At 43.2% G+C, this 18,899-nt stretch overlaps 1 protein-coding gene across 1 annotated transcript in view; it reads left to right on the plus strand.

Moving 5' to 3' along the window:
• PRR5L (proline rich 5 like) overlaps window positions 1–18,899 on the plus strand; it is a 275,462-nt gene that overhangs the window by 112,806 nt on the left and 143,757 nt on the right. The gene's annotated exons all lie outside the window — the stretch shown is intronic.

Below are 18,899 nucleotides of genomic sequence, written 5' to 3' on the forward strand. Positions count from 1 at the left end.
TCCTAAAAACAGGCAAAGGCACCAAGTGGGACAAAAGAAGCACAATACAAAATGCTCTCACCTATTCTCTTTCCTTCCCACTTTGTCCAGCTATCTTGCTGAACAGACTTTGCAAGTTTCATCCTGCTCAATTAGTGTACTAGAATGTCCTGAAAGAGTGGGGAACTTTATTGGAGAAACAATTAAAATGTTTAGATTGACAAGTGACTATTTAAATTTGTAGACTGCCCTCTCCTTGTCTTGCCTGACAATTCAGAATCGGTGTTCTGTTCAAAGAAAGATAAGGGTGTTTGTTTTTTAAACCAAAACAATAAATTATCTCTGTATCTTTTTACAGCACAAATGTCTACAACCAATTAGTTTTTGTTAGGTGGTAAATGTATACGACAATGTATAATGTTTCCAGATCAGTCCATAAATAAACCTATATTGTTCAATGAGAATTTTGCATATGTAATGTTCAGAATCCTTTTATTGCACCTCTCTTTCTGCAACTAATTTCATATTGTGCACTTAGACATGAAATTAGAGCAGAGAAAGACATTTCAACATAACCCAAGACCTGTTACCCAAATAGGAATGCCAGCATTCCAGTGGAACCTGAGAAACCCCTAGAATCACAGGTCATCTCTAAACTACAGGGATAGTTCCTTCCCTTCCTCCGTCTCCTCCCAAGCTATATCTGCAAATTTCCAGAAGTTTCCCAATCTGGATTTGGCAGCCTGACTGCCCATTCCCTACTGGTAGCCTGGGGGGGGGGGCAGGTAACCCTGTAGTAAGCCTTCCCACTCAGATATTTTTATACCACAAAGTTGATCAGCCCTGGTATTAAGTGTTGGTGCACAGAAGGGGTGTCTGAAGAACACATAATATATACAAATGAAGCCTGCATTAATAAGCAGTTCTGCACAGCCATTTTTCCTGAAAATCTTCAATCAGACCCTTTCACTGGGACCAAAGCTGCCTTTGACAAAGGAGAAATTTTCCTCTGACCCTGCATAATAATAGAAAAACTGGATATCATCCTACTGCAAAATTAGATCTTTGCCCCCAATCCCCTTCAGGTTTGAAGCTGTCACTGTCAGCAGAAGTTATTTGAAATGTTATTGCTCTTTTCTCTACAGAATAGACTTCCCCCTCCTCTCACTATGTTTCCTAAGCAACAGAAATAGCATTGATTCAGGCTCAGAAGCCAATAAGGAAAATCGGTCAAGTCAACAATGCTTAAATTCTTGTCATAGATGGATTTTTTAAGCCAATGAGTAAAGGCGGGAGGGAAACAAAATCTGCAGCCTTCCATCATTTAAAAAAAAACAAACACAGTATAGCTTATTAAAGAGACTATTCTAAATGATGCACCATTTTGTTTCCTTTTACTATTTTCTCTTAATATTGATGCTGTCGCCAAAGATTGGAATCAAAATCTTGTTTGCTGGGGTTGCAAACTGTTTGGAGCTCAAGATAGAGCATGAGGAGGTTACCCACTTTGGAAAGCTAAAGGCAAAGAATAGGAGGGTGTCCTCCACTAAACATCAGTAGCAGGTAGCCATTGAACAGGAAAACATCTTGAGAGGAGAAGTCCCCTAGTGCTCTTCCTGCAAATCTGCAGACTGGGGGTACTGCTTGTCATTTCAGTATTTTCACAAAGGGCTATCATGTGAAAGCCACGCGAGGGTCTGAGGAGTGCAGGAGATATTGTAGCTAAATGGGTTTGCCTTATTTGGAAGAACAAAACCTAGAACATTCCAGAGGCAGTGCAAATTCCAATTCTAGGTCGGGTTTTCAGTGTGCATCAGTGTTGTACAACTGGAAATGTTGATTGCGAATATACCTAGGGCAAATATGCAAAGCCACATTTTATACAGATCCATTGATCTGACAGCAAACGTTAGTTTGATTCTGTGCAACATTGAGATAGCCTTGAAGAAACTCTTACCCTCACTGGAATTGACACTGCCCGTTTTCATCCAAATAACAAGCTAGGTAGAGAGCCCCATTTCACATAAATGGAAGACTAAGACTTTCCAGTGGTGAAGGGTGTTTGGTGTTTTGCTCAGTTCCTGTACACTATTCAATTGTACACTTATTCAATTCACTTGTACATTTATTATTGTACACATATTCAATTCTTGTACACTATGATACTCATCCAACAAGTGTTTCCTTAGCATCTTTCTTCCCTTAACCTCTTTTCCCCAGTGGGCGTAATGGAGCATGGCAGAAGGAAAACCTGATGGGGAGAAACTGTTTGGGGAATGAAAAGACTCATTCACAGCCCCCTCCCAGCTGCCTGTCTGTGTTGCATTTTAAATCTCCTCCTATTGTGCTTCATGAGGAATTGGCAGCAAACCAATTCTGGCACATGTATCTGTTGTCATCATGTCTAGCTTTGCCAATTGATCTAAGAATATTTGAGAAAGTATCACCCCCAAGGCATTTAGTGATACTATTGACAAATTAGGATTTCAGCCCAGATAATCTTCCATGGCATGCCCTTTGCCACAACATTCTGATTGCTGTGTGTGTTTGCGTGCATGCATGCATTGAGGATGCAATACACAGCCAGGGAGATAATTAGAAAAAGTATTAATGAGTAGGCCTGTTAACTGGCAATGCTCCAGATGCAAAAACTCTTTACCTGCTTGTGAATAAGCAGCCTAAGGATTGGAACATATGGCCAAGAGTTTTATTTACTGAGATATTTATAACCTGCTTTTCTTGTCCAATGGGGACTTAAAGATGCTTGCATCATCATTCTCTCCTCTTCCATTTTCATTATCGCAGTAATCTCAACTCTGTTACATAGGTTAGGCTGAGAAAGAGTGGCAGGCGTAAGGATGCCCAGGAAGCTTCCATGGCAGAGTATGGATTCAAACCTCAGCTGAATCTACATGGAGCTTTTATTCAAGTCCCAGGTCAATTCAGTCCCTTCCATCTACACTGAATGTGATTTCCACTTTGATTTGGGGCCATTTAAATTTTCCCTCTGCAACAAGTATGCTTGATCCAGAGTGAACCTACTGTTCCTCCACAATATCCTGGAGTGGATATAACCCTCGATATTTGAAAAATCAGCATGAGTAAAGGTGCAGCTCTCTGCTTGTCCTGAATTAATTTGCTGCCAAGCCTCCAACGCAGTAGAAATGCCCTGATTGGCCAAGGCATCAGTTCAAAGGCTTCCTTGTTTCCAGGTTGCAAGGTTTCCCTTAAAGGGGAAGCCCTAACTTCCCTTGACGGAAGCCCCAGATGCCCTAACTCCTCTCGGCAGATATTTGCCTGTTGGACTTATTCCCCATCTTCTGCTGTCTCCAATCCTCTCCCCCCCTCTTCAAGAAAAGAAGGAAAGAGGTTCCTGCTACGCTTGGCTCCCCCCCCCTTCTGAGCTTTCCTAATCACATGAAGAACACTTTTTTGTTTCAATGGGGAGGGGGGGAATAGAGGAAGACCTGAGTTCAAATCAATCTGAATTCAGCAGGATCCACAACCTTTCAAATACTTAAAGAGGGCTATCATGTCCCCTCTCAACCTCCTTTTCTCCAGGCTGAACATTCCCAAGTCCCTCAACCTATCTTCATAGGGCTTGGTCCCTTAGCCCCAGATCATCCTCGTCGCTCTCCTCTGTACCCTTTCAATTTTATCTACGTCCTTCTTGAAGCGAGGCCTCCAGAACAGCACACAGTACTCCAGGTGTGGTCTGACCAGTGCTACATACAATGGTCTATGACATCTTGTGATTTTGATGTGATGCCCCTGTTGATACAGCCCAAAATGGCATTTGTCCCTCCACCCCCTCATCTAGATCATTAATAAATGATTAATAATAAATGTTAAAAAGTACTGGACCGAGCACCGAGCCCTGAGGTACCCCGCTACTCACGTCCCTCCAGTCTGATGAAACACCATTAATAATAACTCTTTGAGTGCGGTTCTCTAACCAATTCCCTATCCACCTACCTATCTGAAAATCCAGATTACATTTCTTCAATTTATCCATCAGAACATCATAGGGAACCTTATCAAAAGCTTCACTAAAATCCAAGTAGACGACATCAACTGAATTTCCACAATCCAGCAAACCTGTTACTTGGTCAAAAAAGGAAACCAGGTTGGTCTGACAGGACCTGTTGGAGACAATTCCATGCTGACTTCCTTGGATCATCAAATTGTCCTCCAGATGTTTGCAGATCACTCCCTTTAATATCTGCTCCATTATCTTCCCCACAACAGAGGTCAGACTCACTGGCCTGTAGTTTCCTGGGTCATCCTTCCTCCCTTTTTTGAAGATCAGAATAACGTTTGCTCTCTTCCAGTCCTCCAGGACATCTCTAGTCCTTAAAGAGGTCCCGAAGATGATGGACAAGCGTTCTGCAAGTTCTCTGGAAAGTTCTTTGAGCACTCTTGGGTGCATTTCATCCGGCCCAGGGGATTTGAACTCATCCAGTGCAGCTAAATGCCTCTCGACAACCTCTCTGTCCATGTCAACCTGCCACCCAGACACTATCTCTTGGCTACTGCCATCTCTAGATGTGCCTAAACCCTTTGACCTCTGGGAAAAAACAAATGTAAAATAGGCGCTGAGCCTTTCTGCTTTCTCTGCATCCTCTGTTAGAGTTTGTCCATCTGCATCCAACAGTGGGCCTATTGCCTCCTTTACTTTGTTTGCTCCTCAGATAACTGAAAAATGTCTCATGAAATGTTTCTCCTGGGGGATGAGCCTTCCCCAGAAAGGTGGAACAGAAAAAAGTTGATCCCCACCCCTTCTGTCACTGTACATTTTTGGCCAGATTGAACCCACTGAATAGAGCAAAATATGGAAGTGAGTTTCATGAGGAAGTAATTTTCCCACCAACAGAACTTGAAAGAGAGCTGTAACCAGTGAGTTCAACAAGGATTTTACAAGAAGTCTACCAGTTTTTTCTTGGGATCTAGTCTAGGAAAACAGCTGCTGCAGCTATATTCCCTGCAATCACTTCATCCATCTCAATGTGTAGTGTAAATCCTGTGGGGAAACATAGATTCCATCTCTATGTGGCATTTTGTCCTGACCTTTGAGTTCCCACCCTGACTGCACTGACCACCACAATGAATGGAGTGATACACTCCTATGAATTCTATATGAGAACAAGACTCTTAGTTCTAACTGCAGAAATGGTAGCTGTGAACCTTTAAATTATCCTTGAACACCAGTGGAGATCTTGGAGCAGAGAAAGATGCTGAAATTATTGGCTTAACTGCCATAAATAAAGGCTTTTCCACTTCTTTGAGCTGAATTCAAGAATAGATTTGCTGATACCCATTTGTAGAGTGACTGCTGCAGGTAAAAATATGTAAGCTCTTGATCTCTGCCAAGCTCTTTTGTTTCTCCTTCCCATCCCTCTTAAACAGGGACTCTTGAGCATTTGATTGAAAGCCTCTAGCCTCTCCAAACGGATCTGGTGATATGTTTTCACCCTCTCTGCTCTTAGAGCTTGATCCCCTCTCCAGCTAATCACTCCCTCATCTAAACTGTGCCAGGCTGTCTAATCCACTGATGATCCTGAAAGCTTAGATGCAATTAAACATGAGGCATCAGGCACCTAAGCACATTGTTGGGCCAAAAGAAAACAAATTCATAAATAAAAAAGGCCTACCCAGTTAGACAAGATAAAGTATATATGGTTCTACTCTAACGTGGACCTGACTGACTGCTTCTTTAGATGCCTCTCAACTGTCTACTGAAACGGAATCATCTCTGGATAAGTTCTGCCCTTTTCTCTGGATGGAGCAAAGCCTCTCTACCAATATATACTAAAGACCTTCACAACTTGTGACCTACACAGCCAACTGATCATATATTGTGACTGTCAGTTGCGTAACCATTTCCTAGGCAAGCAACAACAAAAAGGTGTTTCATGGGCTTCCTGGCTTGGTAAGTCCCAAATCCACTACCTACACTACAGAGAGAGCATCTTGACAGATGGCTGCCCCATTGAACTCCTGTGTGGCCAAGGTACATGCTAGAAAGAATCTTTGGAGATAAATCATTTTGAACAATCTTGTAGATGTGCTGTTCCTTTGCGATGCAAACACAACACAAATATCCACCAAACTTTTTAACATTTAGGCATATTCAAGGATTGGATGGGTCTTGGGTCACTGACTTTTGCTCTGTCAGGACTCCATTGACTTCTGATTGGTTCTACAACCCTAGTTCTTTTTGCATTGTTAATTGAATGTCTCATTCTGCCAATTGTATTGACTCAGTGTTATAATCTGCCTTGAGTACAACAAACAACATTTTCTAAAAGTCCCTATTGTTGTTGTTAGGTGCAAAGTCGTGTCCGACCCATTGCGACCCCATGGACAGTGATCCTCCAGCCCTTCCTGTCCTCTATCATTCCCCGGAGTCCATTTAAGCTTGCACCTACTGCTTCAGTTACTCCATCCAGCCACCTCATTCTTTGTCGTCCCCTTCTTCTTTTGCCCTCGATCGCTCCCAGAATTAGGCTCTTCTCCAGGGAGTCCTTCCTTCTCACATGAGGTGGCCAAAGTATTTGAGTTTCATCTTCAGGATCTGGCCTTCTAAGGAGCAGTCAGGGCTGATCTCCTCTAGGACTGACCGGTTTGTTCGCCTTGCAGTCCAAGGGACTCGCAAGAGTCTTCTCCAGCACCAGAGTTCAAAAGTCTCAATTCTTTGATGCTCGGCCTTCCTTATGGTCCAACTTTCACAGGCATACATTGCAACTGGGAAGACCTTAGTCTTGACTAGATGCACTTTTATTGGCAGGGTAATATCTCTGCTTTTTAGGATGCTGTCTAGATTTGCCATAGCTTTCCTCCCCAGGAGCAAGCGTCTTTTAATTTCTTTGCTGCAGTCCCCATCTGCAGTGATCTTGGAGCCCAGGAAAATAAAATCTGTCACTATCTTCATTTCTTCCCCATCTATTTGCCAGGAATTGAGTGGGCCAGATGCCATGATCTTTGTTTTCTTTTTAATATATATATATTTATTTTCATAAAGATAGAAATTTAAAAAGGAGACACTTAATGGAATGGGTTTATACTACCATGTAAGTGTGGGGTCTTAGATTTCCTATGTTAGCTGAATTTGAATTATTTAACATATCTCTGTAGTGACTCTCAGCTCAAACTTAAAGCATAACTAAAAGGAGGCACCTAACTGAGGAGGTGTAAATGTAACTAACGAAGATTTTATTTTACTAACTAATGAAGACTCTATTTTATCATTTCTGGTATCAATAATGTACACTTATATAACTTAACAACCTTAACATGTGGATGGCTCTAAAACCACGCTAAGTATAAATTGTTTATGATTGTTAAAATTGTTAAAAACGATGCAAACAAATGTTGAAACGATGGTAACAAAGTAGACTTCTCTTTTTAAATGTGGTGGAAATGTGAAAAAGTTTATAAGCTTTGGGTAAAAGTCCATAATATTGTAGCCATGTGGAGTCTTATAATCTTAAATGAAGAGAAGAGGGTTTTCAAGAACAATGGGGCCCTTATCTGATTTACCTAAAAGGGGATTGAAACGGGGTATCAAGTGTATCAAACGAAGTGCATAATCCTTTTCTTTCTGTATCAATAATGTAGATTACTTGCATTGTATTATCTTTAAATATTTTAAAAGGGGATTGAAACGGGGAACTAAATGTATCAAATGAAGAGCATAACTTTTTTTCTTCTGTACTAACAATGTAGATTGCTTGTATTTCATTATCTTTAATCCTGGGAAATAAAAATAAAAATCTTATTAAAAAAAGATAGAAATTTAGAAATAAGACAGATAGTATAAGTTGTTAATACAAAGAACAATAAAATATAGTCTTCATTTGTTACACTTAAACCCCCTCCATTAAATGTCCCCTTTTAGTTAAGCTTTGAGTTTGGGCTGGGAGGCATTGCGGGGATATACTTAATAACGTAGTTTCATCTTACATAGGAAATCTAAGACCCCACATGAACTACACAATGGTATTAACTTTTGCCCAAAACCTATAAACGTTTTCACATTTCCACCACATTTGAAAAAAAGAAACCTACTTTATCACCACATTTCCAACATTTGTTAACATAGTTTTTAGCAATTTTAGCAATCACTTTTGGTGTCAGATACCACCTATAAAACATTTTATACTTAACACAGTCGAAGAGCCTTGCTGACAGATATTGAACACCATATTTTCAGGTTTGAATTAAATACTTAACACTGAACATTTCTTGTAAAACAATATTAACTTTGGCCTTATAACAATACACTACTAAAGAAAAAAGAAAGGGAAAAAACCCCACTTTATCATGACATTTCCAGCACAATTATATTGCCTTAAAAGTGTACAGAAGAAGAATAAAGAAAAGATTTCAAACATCTTGTTCCCCCTTCCTTTTGCTTCTCCTTTCCCTTCCCCAATCTTCTTAAGGGGGTCTCATATCGAGGCTTACTGCACCTTGTTGTTCCCGTAGACTTATATTATGTCCAGTTAGACTTTGGTGTAGTTGTTCCCGCAGAATATTCACCAATGAATCTTGAAGCAGTTGCACCTCCTGGACTCCAATACAAAATTTATCAGTACAGTTTTTTTCCTGAGAATTTCCTTTAAATTGCTTACTTTCAGAACAGATCCATATATCTTTTGGTTGATTCTTGTGTACTGTTGCTTTGAAATAGCTGTATGCCTTTTTAAAAAGGGTGTCCTTATCTGGGAAGTCATGTTTTCTGCGAGGCTCTGATATCCCCTTTTCCATCTCCAAAATTTCAGATGTCTCTTCTGCTGATGATTTCCAACCTTGTTTAGTGCTGTCATCAACCACTGTTATTGGTCCATCAATCCTGTTAAAAACTTCTTCCTTGCCATCTTGGATCTCCTTGAAAATATTCTTAAGCAAATCTTCTGTAAATGCTTTCAAATCTTGCGTTTGTTTCTCTATTAGATGGGCCATTCTTTTTAACATAGACATGTTTTATGCTTATAAGTCAGCAGCCAAGCTCAGACAATATTGCAAATAGCCAGGAAAGGTCTTATACAGTCCTAGGCAAAAGCGAAAGTCTGTTTAGTCCTCCGACATTCTTCAGTGTAGAATGAAGAAGAAGAAGAAAAAAACAAAAAACACAGATGACCAAAAAAAAGTATGGAGATTAAAAACAGGGCCGTTCAGAACTAAAGCACTTTCAGCAAGTTGAATTTAGTATAGCCAAAAAAGGTGTCCTTTAAGAGCTGGTCGCATATCAGAATTTCCTGGCACTAGTAAATGACATTTTGAAGTCAGTGAAGCCAATAGTCTCGTCCTGGAGCAGAGTTCTCACAAGATCTTCCCAATCACAGCTCTTATCTCAGGAAACCAAAAGAACTGCTGTAAAAGCTATTGCTAGTTAATCTAAGTCCTCTTCTTCTACTTGAGAAAATTAGCCTGCCCCAAATCGAGGTGGCTACTCAGGCAGAGAGAAGGGGAGGGAAAGAGAGAGGTGAAAAGCAGCCCCGGCGCAGAGCCCAGCTCAGATTACTTGCTGTTGTTTATAGAAGCGTTGATTAATGGCTTTTGTTGAGGCTGCCAGATGCTGTCCTCCACCCAGTCCACTGCATTCATTTGCAGTAAATAAATCGTAGAAGAGGGTTGAAGCAGTTTCTTTTAAGAGAGAGAGAAAGAAAAATAGTCCAAGAAAGAATATGGCGGTTGTCCTCATGTCCTGAAACGCTGACAGCCTGTAATCCAGGGAGATAAACTCCCTAAAGGATTGGAGATGGCCCCAAGAGTTCACTAGGACTTCCTGGGTAGAAAAATGAGGTGGGGTTTGCGTACCCCTCCTCTTTTCTGCCAATTGCATCCACAATTGACCCCTGTCAGGCTTCAGTGATTGTACTTCAATCCCCTCAGGATGACATCTGTAGCCACACCCCCATGATCTTTATTTTCTTGATGTTGAGTTTCAAGCCAACTTTTGCACTCAAAAAGTCCGTATTATAAAATGATTTTTTGAATAGGAGTAAAGACTGAAATAGTGGTATAATAGTGGCGTAATAGTTCCCACATTGCCAATTTCCTGGTCCCAGTATCATCATCAAGCAAGGGAAGTCCCATCAACGGCAAGGTCGGATGCCGGAGTATAAAGCTCTGCCCAACTAGGAAATAATGAGGTGCCTAATTGTACTGGGCACCTTTTTTGAGGGTTTAAAAAAGAAAATATAGTTGAAGGTAATCTTTACCCTCCTTCCCCCTGGATTTAATTTGGAGCAGAAGCCTGGCTGTTGTGAAAACGGAGAGGACGGAGCCGAGGACAGAGCAGAGAAGCCAAAAGCCTGGGAGGAACAACTATTCCCAGGACCGTGCATGGGGTTCCCCCGAACTTTGTGGGGAATGCCCAAGAACACCTGGTTTGGATAACATCGTGAATATCATTGGGGGGGGGGCTTTGTTAGGGCACCGACAAGTTCATGTAGCCCTGCCCCCCTCCTCCCTTTCCTCGCATTTCCAGTCCCCCCAACCTGGAATGGGGGAGGGGGACTGGTCCAAGATCCCCGTAAGGTGGGATCGGGCCATCGTTCCTCTTTTTTTGCATACAGTCCCACCAGTGGTTAGTAGGGGTTGGGTGGGTTAGGGTGAGGTTGGGTAGGGTGGGTTGCAAGAGGGTGGGAAAGGTTAGGGTGGGCCTACGGGGGGGTATGTTAGGCTGGGTGGGAGTGTAGGTTAGTATGTTTAGGATTAGCTAGCAGGCTCTCTCCCACTCTGATGCCTCACTCGAGCTTGGATGTTGTTGGGGTTCTGCTTAGGGGGCCCCTAGGGGGCCAGGATTATGACCATCAGGTGTTAAGGGTGTGTGTCAGCATTAGTATGGACTCGGTTGAAAGCTTGGCCATCTGGCTGGCATACCACCTGCCCAACACGCCACCAGATGTGCTCCTTCCTCCTAAACCGGACCCAGAGGGTGGCGGTGGGGGAGAAGTTATCAAGACCTGTGGGACTCCCTTGCAGGGTTCCCCAGGGCTCGGTACTCTCCCCCACCCTTTTCAACATCTTTATGTGCCCTCTGGCCCAGCTACGGTCTGGGTTGTCATCAGTTTGCAGATGACACCCAACTGTAGCTCCTGATGGACGGCCACCAGGACTCTCCCCCGAAACCATTTGCCAGATGTTTGGAAGCCGTGGTTGGATGGCTCAAGCAGAGTTGCCTGAAACTCAACCCCTCCAAGACGGAGGTCCTATGGCTGGGTAGTAGGGGGCCAGGACTGGCAGGGACGCAACAGGCCATTGCGTCCCAGGCCAGGAATCTGGGAGTGACCTTGGATGCCTCACTGATATTGGAGGCCCACAGTGATCCCTGCGAAAGCCACCTCCAGAATAGATTTCTGTAACTCGCTCTATGCGGGCCTGCCTTTAAGCTTGATCCGGAAGTTACAGCTGGTGCAAAATGCAGCTGCAAGGGTCCTCACTGGGACATCTTGGAGGGCCCATATCCAGCCTGTGCTGAGGCAGCTGCATTGGTTACTGGATGCTGCCCAGATCCGGTTTAACGTATTGGTTCTTACCTTTAAGGCCCTCCGCGGTATGGACCCCACATACCATAGGGACCACCTTTTGCCCTATGCTCTGCGGTGACAAATCTGTTGGTCATTCCTGGCCACCGGGAAGTGTGGTTGTCCTCGACCAGGGCCAGGGTCTTCTTGGTCCTGGCCCCTACCTGGTGGAATGAGCTCCCGAAAGAGCTACGGGCCCTGCGGGAGCTTTCCACATTCCGCAGGGCCTGCAAGACGGAGCTCTTCCACCACGTCTATGCTTGAGGCTGACGCATGGAAGAAGATCTGGACCCCCCCGGCCACTCAACCTTGAGCTGGCTGCTGGGATTGTACTCCCATCCTCATGGGCAGAGCTTTCAGACTGCATGTCTGCTGCCACAAGGCTCTTGTCTTTGTCGTAGTCCATGGTATATTTAAAATTATCCTCCCACACCACATTTCAAATTAATCAGCTTTCTTCCTGTCAGCTTTCCTTATTGTTCAGCTTTCACACCCATACATCATATTGGGGAACATCATGGCATGAATGAACTTGATTTTGGTCACCAGAAACACATCCCTAAAGAATTTTTTATCATTATTTCATGCCCTCCTCAGTCTCCATCTCCTTTTGTTGGTTGGCGATGGAGCCAAGAAAATAATGAACAATTTCAATTTTTTTCATTATCAGACTTAAAGTTGTGTAATTTCCCAGTAATTACTTTTGCCTGTTTGATGTTCAGCTGTACTCCTGCATAGGTGCTTTCTGCTTTAACCGTCATGAGTTGTTTCAAGTTTTTGCTTTAAGTATCATAAGTCATTTAAAGTCTTCCCTATTTTCTGCCCGTAATGCAGTGAAATCTATTAAATGGTTAATGTTTTTTTCAACCAGTTTTCACACGGTCTTCATCTAAATGTATTCCAGCTTTCCTTATGATACATTCTGCATATAGAATTAAGATACACAGAGATAGAATACATCCTTGTATGAGATGTTTGCCAACTGGAAACCATTCTGCTTCTCCATGTTCTGCCCTAACAGTAGCCTCTTGTGCAGAGTACAGGTTGTGTATAAAAAAAATAGATTCTGTGACACACCTATTTCTTTTAAAACCCATCATAGGTTTCCATGATCCACACAAGCATTTTGCTGTAATCTATGAAACTAAGCTTGATTTTCTTCTGAAATTCTCTTGTATGCTCCAGTAACCAAAGTACATTTGCAATATGATCTTTATTACCTTTTCCCTTTCTGAATCCAGCTTGAACATCTCATTCAATCTATGGTAACAGTCTTTGTTGTAAGATTTTAAGCATCACTTTGCTTGGTTTAAAAATTAATGTGATAGTCCAATAGGTGCTGGAATCTTTGACATCTCCTTTTTTTTGAAACTGGAATGTAAATTGAACATTTCAAATTCTGGGGCCATTGTTTTGTTTTCCTTCGCTGTTGGCACAATCTTGTTACCATTTTGATGGGCTCTAATCCTGTGGTTTAGCACAGTTCTATTGATATCCCATCTACTCCTGGTGATTTGTTTCTCACAAGAGAAAGAGCTCTGCGCTCCACTGCCACCAACCAGTTAAGGATCCCTGGCCCTAAAGAAGTCCGCCTGGTCTCAACCAGGGCCAGAGCTTTTTCTGTCATGGCCCGCACCTGGTGGAATGAGCTCCTGGAGGAGCCTTTAAACATGGCCTTTAAACTATCTTTAAATAGGACAGGGTCCTATTAAATAAAAGAGTAAGGCCACCTGGGGAGGAGTTAGGGCGGGCCCTGTCCAGGATAAAAACTCAAGAGGGCCCAATCAGGAGCCGCAAAGCGGCTCCTGATTGGGCCCTCCGAGTGTCCATCCAGGGCCAAGCAGCCAATGGGGAGGCGCACAAAGTGCCTTCCTATTGGCCCCTCACCAGGACAGACCAACATTCCATTCACCCAGCCCAGTCTGGCTGCCAGTCTGCTCCTCACCACCAAAGGGAGAGGAGTACAGTAGGGCTGCCAAGGGGGATGAGAATAGAGGCTTGGACAGGCTGTGCCAGCCATTTTCGCCCCAAGGCTGTCCTAACTGCCATGTCCAACTGTAAATTGCCTCAGAACCCTGACAGAGCTGGCCGGAGGCTGCAGAGTGCTCCCCCTCCCCCCCTTCAGGCCTGCTGCGAAGGAGCCTCTGACAGGCCCTGACTGAGGGAAGGAGGCCTTTCCAAGAGCAACGCTTTGCAATTCTCTGAATATTTGAGGCCACTGCACAGCGTTATTCTGCAGAAGAAACTGGCTCTTTTGTCTCCTGTTTCATCTGCACAACAACCCTGTGCAGTAGGCCTCAAGTCTTTCAATTCAACAGCAACCTGTGTGGGAAGCCTTAAATGTTTCTTCTCTACCACAACCCTGTCCAAAGTAGCCCTTTCTGCCTGGGGAGCTGATCTTTATACTCTGCAGGTGAGCTGTAATTCCAGGAGCTCTCCAGGCCACACCTGTAGGTTGTCTACCCCTGGGTTGGAAATATTCCTGGAGGTTTGGAGGTGGGACTTCAAAATCGTACAATGCCTCAGAGTCCAGCCTTCAAATGAGCCATTTTTGCCTGCAGTTGGTAGGGAGTGGTGCAGGAGTGTCCCTCCTGGCCAGCCCTTACCAGCAACTGTTTGTATTCTGGGGCGCAGACAGGCAGATCAGCATCAGTCCTATGAGTCTGGAAAGTGCAGGAAGATCTAAATAAATATTTACAGCCTGAAACTAAATAGAGAACTAAACAGAGAACAAGTAAATGTCTGGAGACACATCGTCACTGAAATAGTAACCTTGGCCTGGCAAATAAAAAAAACAGTATTAAAAACCTTACTAAGGTCAAGACTGCTGTGCACAGACAGTCTTCCTCTTAGGGTTGCCAGCTTCCCTGTGAGGCTCACTACCCCACCTCCCTCATGGGGAGTCTGCTATGGGGAGAGAAGGGGAAGACGATTGGAAAATGCTTTGAGACACCTGAGGCCTGCTGTGTCACTGTGGCCCATTCCCAGTTCTCTCAGATCTCTCACAACCCTACATACCTCACAGGTTGACTATTGTGGAGAGACAAATGGAAAAGGTGTTTGTAAACCGCTTTGAGACTCCTTTGGGTAGTAAGCAATAGGGTACAAAAATCCGTTCTTCTAAGGAGCAACCATGAAAGAAGCATATGGGCACATAACAATTTACCAACAGTGAAAATATGGGAGAAAGAAGGAACAGGGTGGACACCTGTGTACTGTGACTACCCTATGTGTATTAGGGCAGAGGGGCATTTCGGTGAATGTCGCCTAATTCACACAAGAAGGGAAATGACGCAGAACTGGGGGGAATTGGTTGCCATGTAATCTTCCCCTAAGAAGAGTCTCCAGTCTGATTTTCCCTTCACATATCTGAGGACATGGCTCTGGAAAGCTCATCTGTAACCACTATGCCACAATTCCCAAAGGTCAGTCCTCTCCCACAATCAACGAACATTCCACACCACAGGTTCTTGACACCCATATCTCCACACCCATGGCCTCATTTGCCACCATGCCACCACAACCTCCCACACAACACACATGACAACCCCATGCCCTTACAGACTGGACAACTCCTCCCCTTCCTCTTCCCACTGCCAAGCTCTAGCGCCTGTTGTATTCTTGGAGACAACGGGCTTTGCCCCTAGTTTAGGAATATTGCTTAGATTGTATTTGATCACTATGAATGTTTTTTTTTTTTTCCCTTCGTCTTTATTCTGATTTTCAATATTAACAATTCATGGTCTGTACCACAATTTGTACCTGGTCTTTTGTGTTCAGAGAAAGAATAGAGATTCTCCAACTTTTTCTTCTGATTAAGTAATCGATTTGATTTTTATACTAGCCATTATTGCAATAGTCCAGTCCAGGAAAAGCAGTAGCATTTGATTTGTCTGAAAAACCCTCTCAAATAAATATGTCATCATCTTTCTCTAGAGATTCCTGGCTAGGCTGGAGCATTCCAGTATTTTCTATGGGAACATCACACCAGAGCAGCCTATTCCCCCACCGCCTTCGGAAAGCACTCAGCCATGAACTGAAAATGGCTTTAAATGTGGCATAATTGATGGTGTCACTTCCTCAGCTTTCCTGCCTGCCAGGTGACACAAGAGAACATCAGGCTGTCCACAGTAATGTTAGTGTAGACATATAAAGCTGGGATTAACATCAAAGGTTCCAGTGCCGGGCTCAAGGTGGCAGGCCTGCCCTTCAAAGCATTCTTTAGATGGGCTGAAAATGTGCTAACAAGGCATGAAAAGGGGCCTACTGAGACAAAAAGAAAATAGGAAGCTGAGGAAGATGAGCTGGATTATTTTCAAAGGCAGGAGTGTTGACGCAAGGACTGAGTGATAAAAGCTGCAATGCCTCCTCAGGCTGTGAACTTGTCAGGTTTTTATTTCTGTGTCCAGTGGGCATGGCCTTGTATATAAGCCACCAGGAGAAAAAGAAAAATGAGAGAGGGAGAGAGAGAAAAGATTCAAGGTGCTGGATAACTCGGGAAGTAGAGTGCTGCCCGAGGAGATAACAAAGAAACAATTTTCCAGTGCAGTGACACAGAGGCTGCCACTGGCAAGGCGATTTGTTGATTGTGAATGGTGTGGGCAAATGAGTTTTTTCAGCTAAATGGGATCGATGTTTTATAGCTGCCTCATTCAACAAAGCCTAGTCTCTTGGTGAGCAGCTAGAGCTTTTTAGCAGGATAAGTTAATATCATCATTATCTGTTTAGTTATAGACATGCCTAACATATATTAGTAATTACTCAATACTCTAAGCCTCAGACACATTTTATCTTCTTATATTTGTATACCACCCTCCCCTGAAGCTCAGGGCAGGTCACATGGAATAGAAAAACAGTACATGGAACTTTGGATGTATAAACTATAATTACTTAGCTCTAGATAACATATAAACTGACAACAACAATAATACCACTAGCAATGGAAGGTAACATTCTATTTGAAATAACAGTTCAAACAGGTCCGTGGTTCAGAACGGGTATGGATTCCTGGGAGGGAGGGAAGGGGCCCTGTAGATGTTGCTGATTTTGGTCAGCCTCGACCATATGCCTGGCGGAAGAGCTCCTTTTTGCAGGCCTGTAGCATGGATCATTTGGGTGTTTCTGACTGAATTATGTAGGCTTATTATTCTGTAAAGAAGGATTTGGAATATGTTTGCAGGATCTTTGGAGGGGGTAACTTGTTGCTATGGTTACCAACATCAGGTTGGGAAATTCCTGGATATTTGGAGGATGGAACCTGAAGAAGCCTGAGTTTGGGGAGGGACCTCAGTGGGGTATTTCCCATCAAGTCTACTCTTGAATGTATCCATTTTAACCAGGGAACTGATTTTTGTGATTCAGAGATCAGTTGTAATTCTGGGAGATCTCCAGGCCCCATCTGGAAGTTGTTGAGTCTACTTGATGGCCTCCTAGCCTTCTCTGTATTTGTGAATTTAGGATATAATCATGATATCTGAGATAAGTAGTGCAAACAAACAAAGGGCAGTAGTGATTTTGCCTAAGCAGAGAATGGCATACAGAATGCAGTGCAAGTCCAAAGTGACCTGGGAATGGCGCAAAATATTGAGCAAAGGAGCAAAGCGAGCCAGCTTGGAGCAGTGGTCAGGAGTGCAGACTTCTAATCTGGCCAGCCAAGTTTGAATCTGCACTCCTCCACATGCAGCCAGCTGGTGACCTTGGCCTTGTCACAGCACTGAGAATGATAATTCTAAGCATGTAGACCTGAGAAGAATGACACAGTTCTAAGTCCATCACAGTCAATTGTCTTAGAAGGTTGTAAATCAGTTTGGGATTGCACTGTAAATCAAGGATTAATCCACATACATCCACAATTGTGGCAAAGTATGCTTTTACATTTGAATCTGTTAGTTGCACAGAAAACTACGAACTTATCCCAGATTTCTCTGGAGGCCCCACATCAGGTGCCACCATCTAAGGCTAAACAAATGGCGAAGGCAACCTAAGAAAGGACCTTCTTGCTCATGGTATCCAATCTCTGGAATTCCTTCCCCAGGGAGCACAATAAAATCAGAGTCCAGTAGCACCTTTAAGACCAACAAAGATTTAATCAAGGCATGAGCTGTCAAGTGCAAGCACCGTTCGTCAAGGGTGCTTGCACTCGAAAGCTCATGCCTTGATTAAATCTTTGTTGGTCTTAAAGGTGCTACTGGACTCTGATTTTATTGTGCTACTTCAGACCAACACGGCTACTCATTTGAATCTTCCCCAGGGAGATTTATCTGTCTCCCCTTATCATTGTCTTCCACCAGCAGGTGAAGACTTTTTTGTTTTGTTTGGTGTTCCCTCCTCCCTGGTTGTGGTATTATGTGTGCTGAAATATTTTATTGAATTGTTTTAGTATTTAGATTTGGTTTATTTTAGAAACTGTTTTAATGTCTCAGATTTTTTACATTGAAATGTTTTACTGTTCATTGCTTTAAGGACTTTATTTGGTGTAGAAGGAAAGCATAGAAATGTTTTAAATAAATCAATAAGCTATGCTGCTATAGGAAGGATGGTTATGGAAATCTGAAACTTACACACCGTAAAGCAGTGAAAGAGGAAAAAGGCTTGGAACGCAAGGTTTCATTATTTTCTATAAGGGAAGACTATGCTGGAGTGCTCATTGCAGTTTCCCGTGTAAGGAAATAGTACTTGGATCATTACATCACACTCCAATTATTTGAATGGATGCTCCAGTACACATGCACAATAAAGTGAATGTACAGAACTGCTCACTTCGTTGTGGAATCTACCACTTCTCATGTGTGATGGTTGAAAGACCACATGTTACACCATAGCATGCCACTGATTCCTCTGAAGTTATAATCTAAGAAGGGCTAATATTTTAATATGTGAATCTTCTCTCAGAGATACAAGCAACATGAGAGGATACTCAGGAGTCTCCCTCCCCCCACAAGAATTCACCGATCCCTTGTAATTATGGTGCCTCCTGGCATGCCCCCAAATCACCTCCTTCCACTAGCATCCCTTTTCACTTACACTGGAGCGGTAGCTAGCAGCTTAATATATAAATGGCTTTCCCCCCCAGCCTTCCCCCTCTCCCCTCATGATGTAGATGCAGCCTGGGCAGCATCTGAGCTGATGAGGTACAGTGTTCCCTGGGAAATGTAATCCTCAGTGTGCCCAGTATCAGCAGCTTCAAGAGAAGTAGGACGGAAGGAGATGAAGAGATGGAGGGCAGTTTTCCTCTGGCTCAGATATACAATTGATATATATCACCTTGATATCAAAGGATATGATCCACCCATCTATCCATCTGCCCAAAAGGAAACCTTTGTGTGTGTTTTGCATTTCTGCACTGAGGAGAGGTTTAGAAACTCATCCCTGCCAGAAAGACACCCT

This window comes from Paroedura picta, chromosome 2, assembly GCF_049243985.1.
Source record: "Paroedura picta isolate Pp20150507F chromosome 2, Ppicta_v3.0, whole genome shotgun sequence".
NCBI classification, from domain to species: Eukaryota; Metazoa; Chordata; class Lepidosauria; order Squamata; family Gekkonidae; genus Paroedura; species Paroedura picta.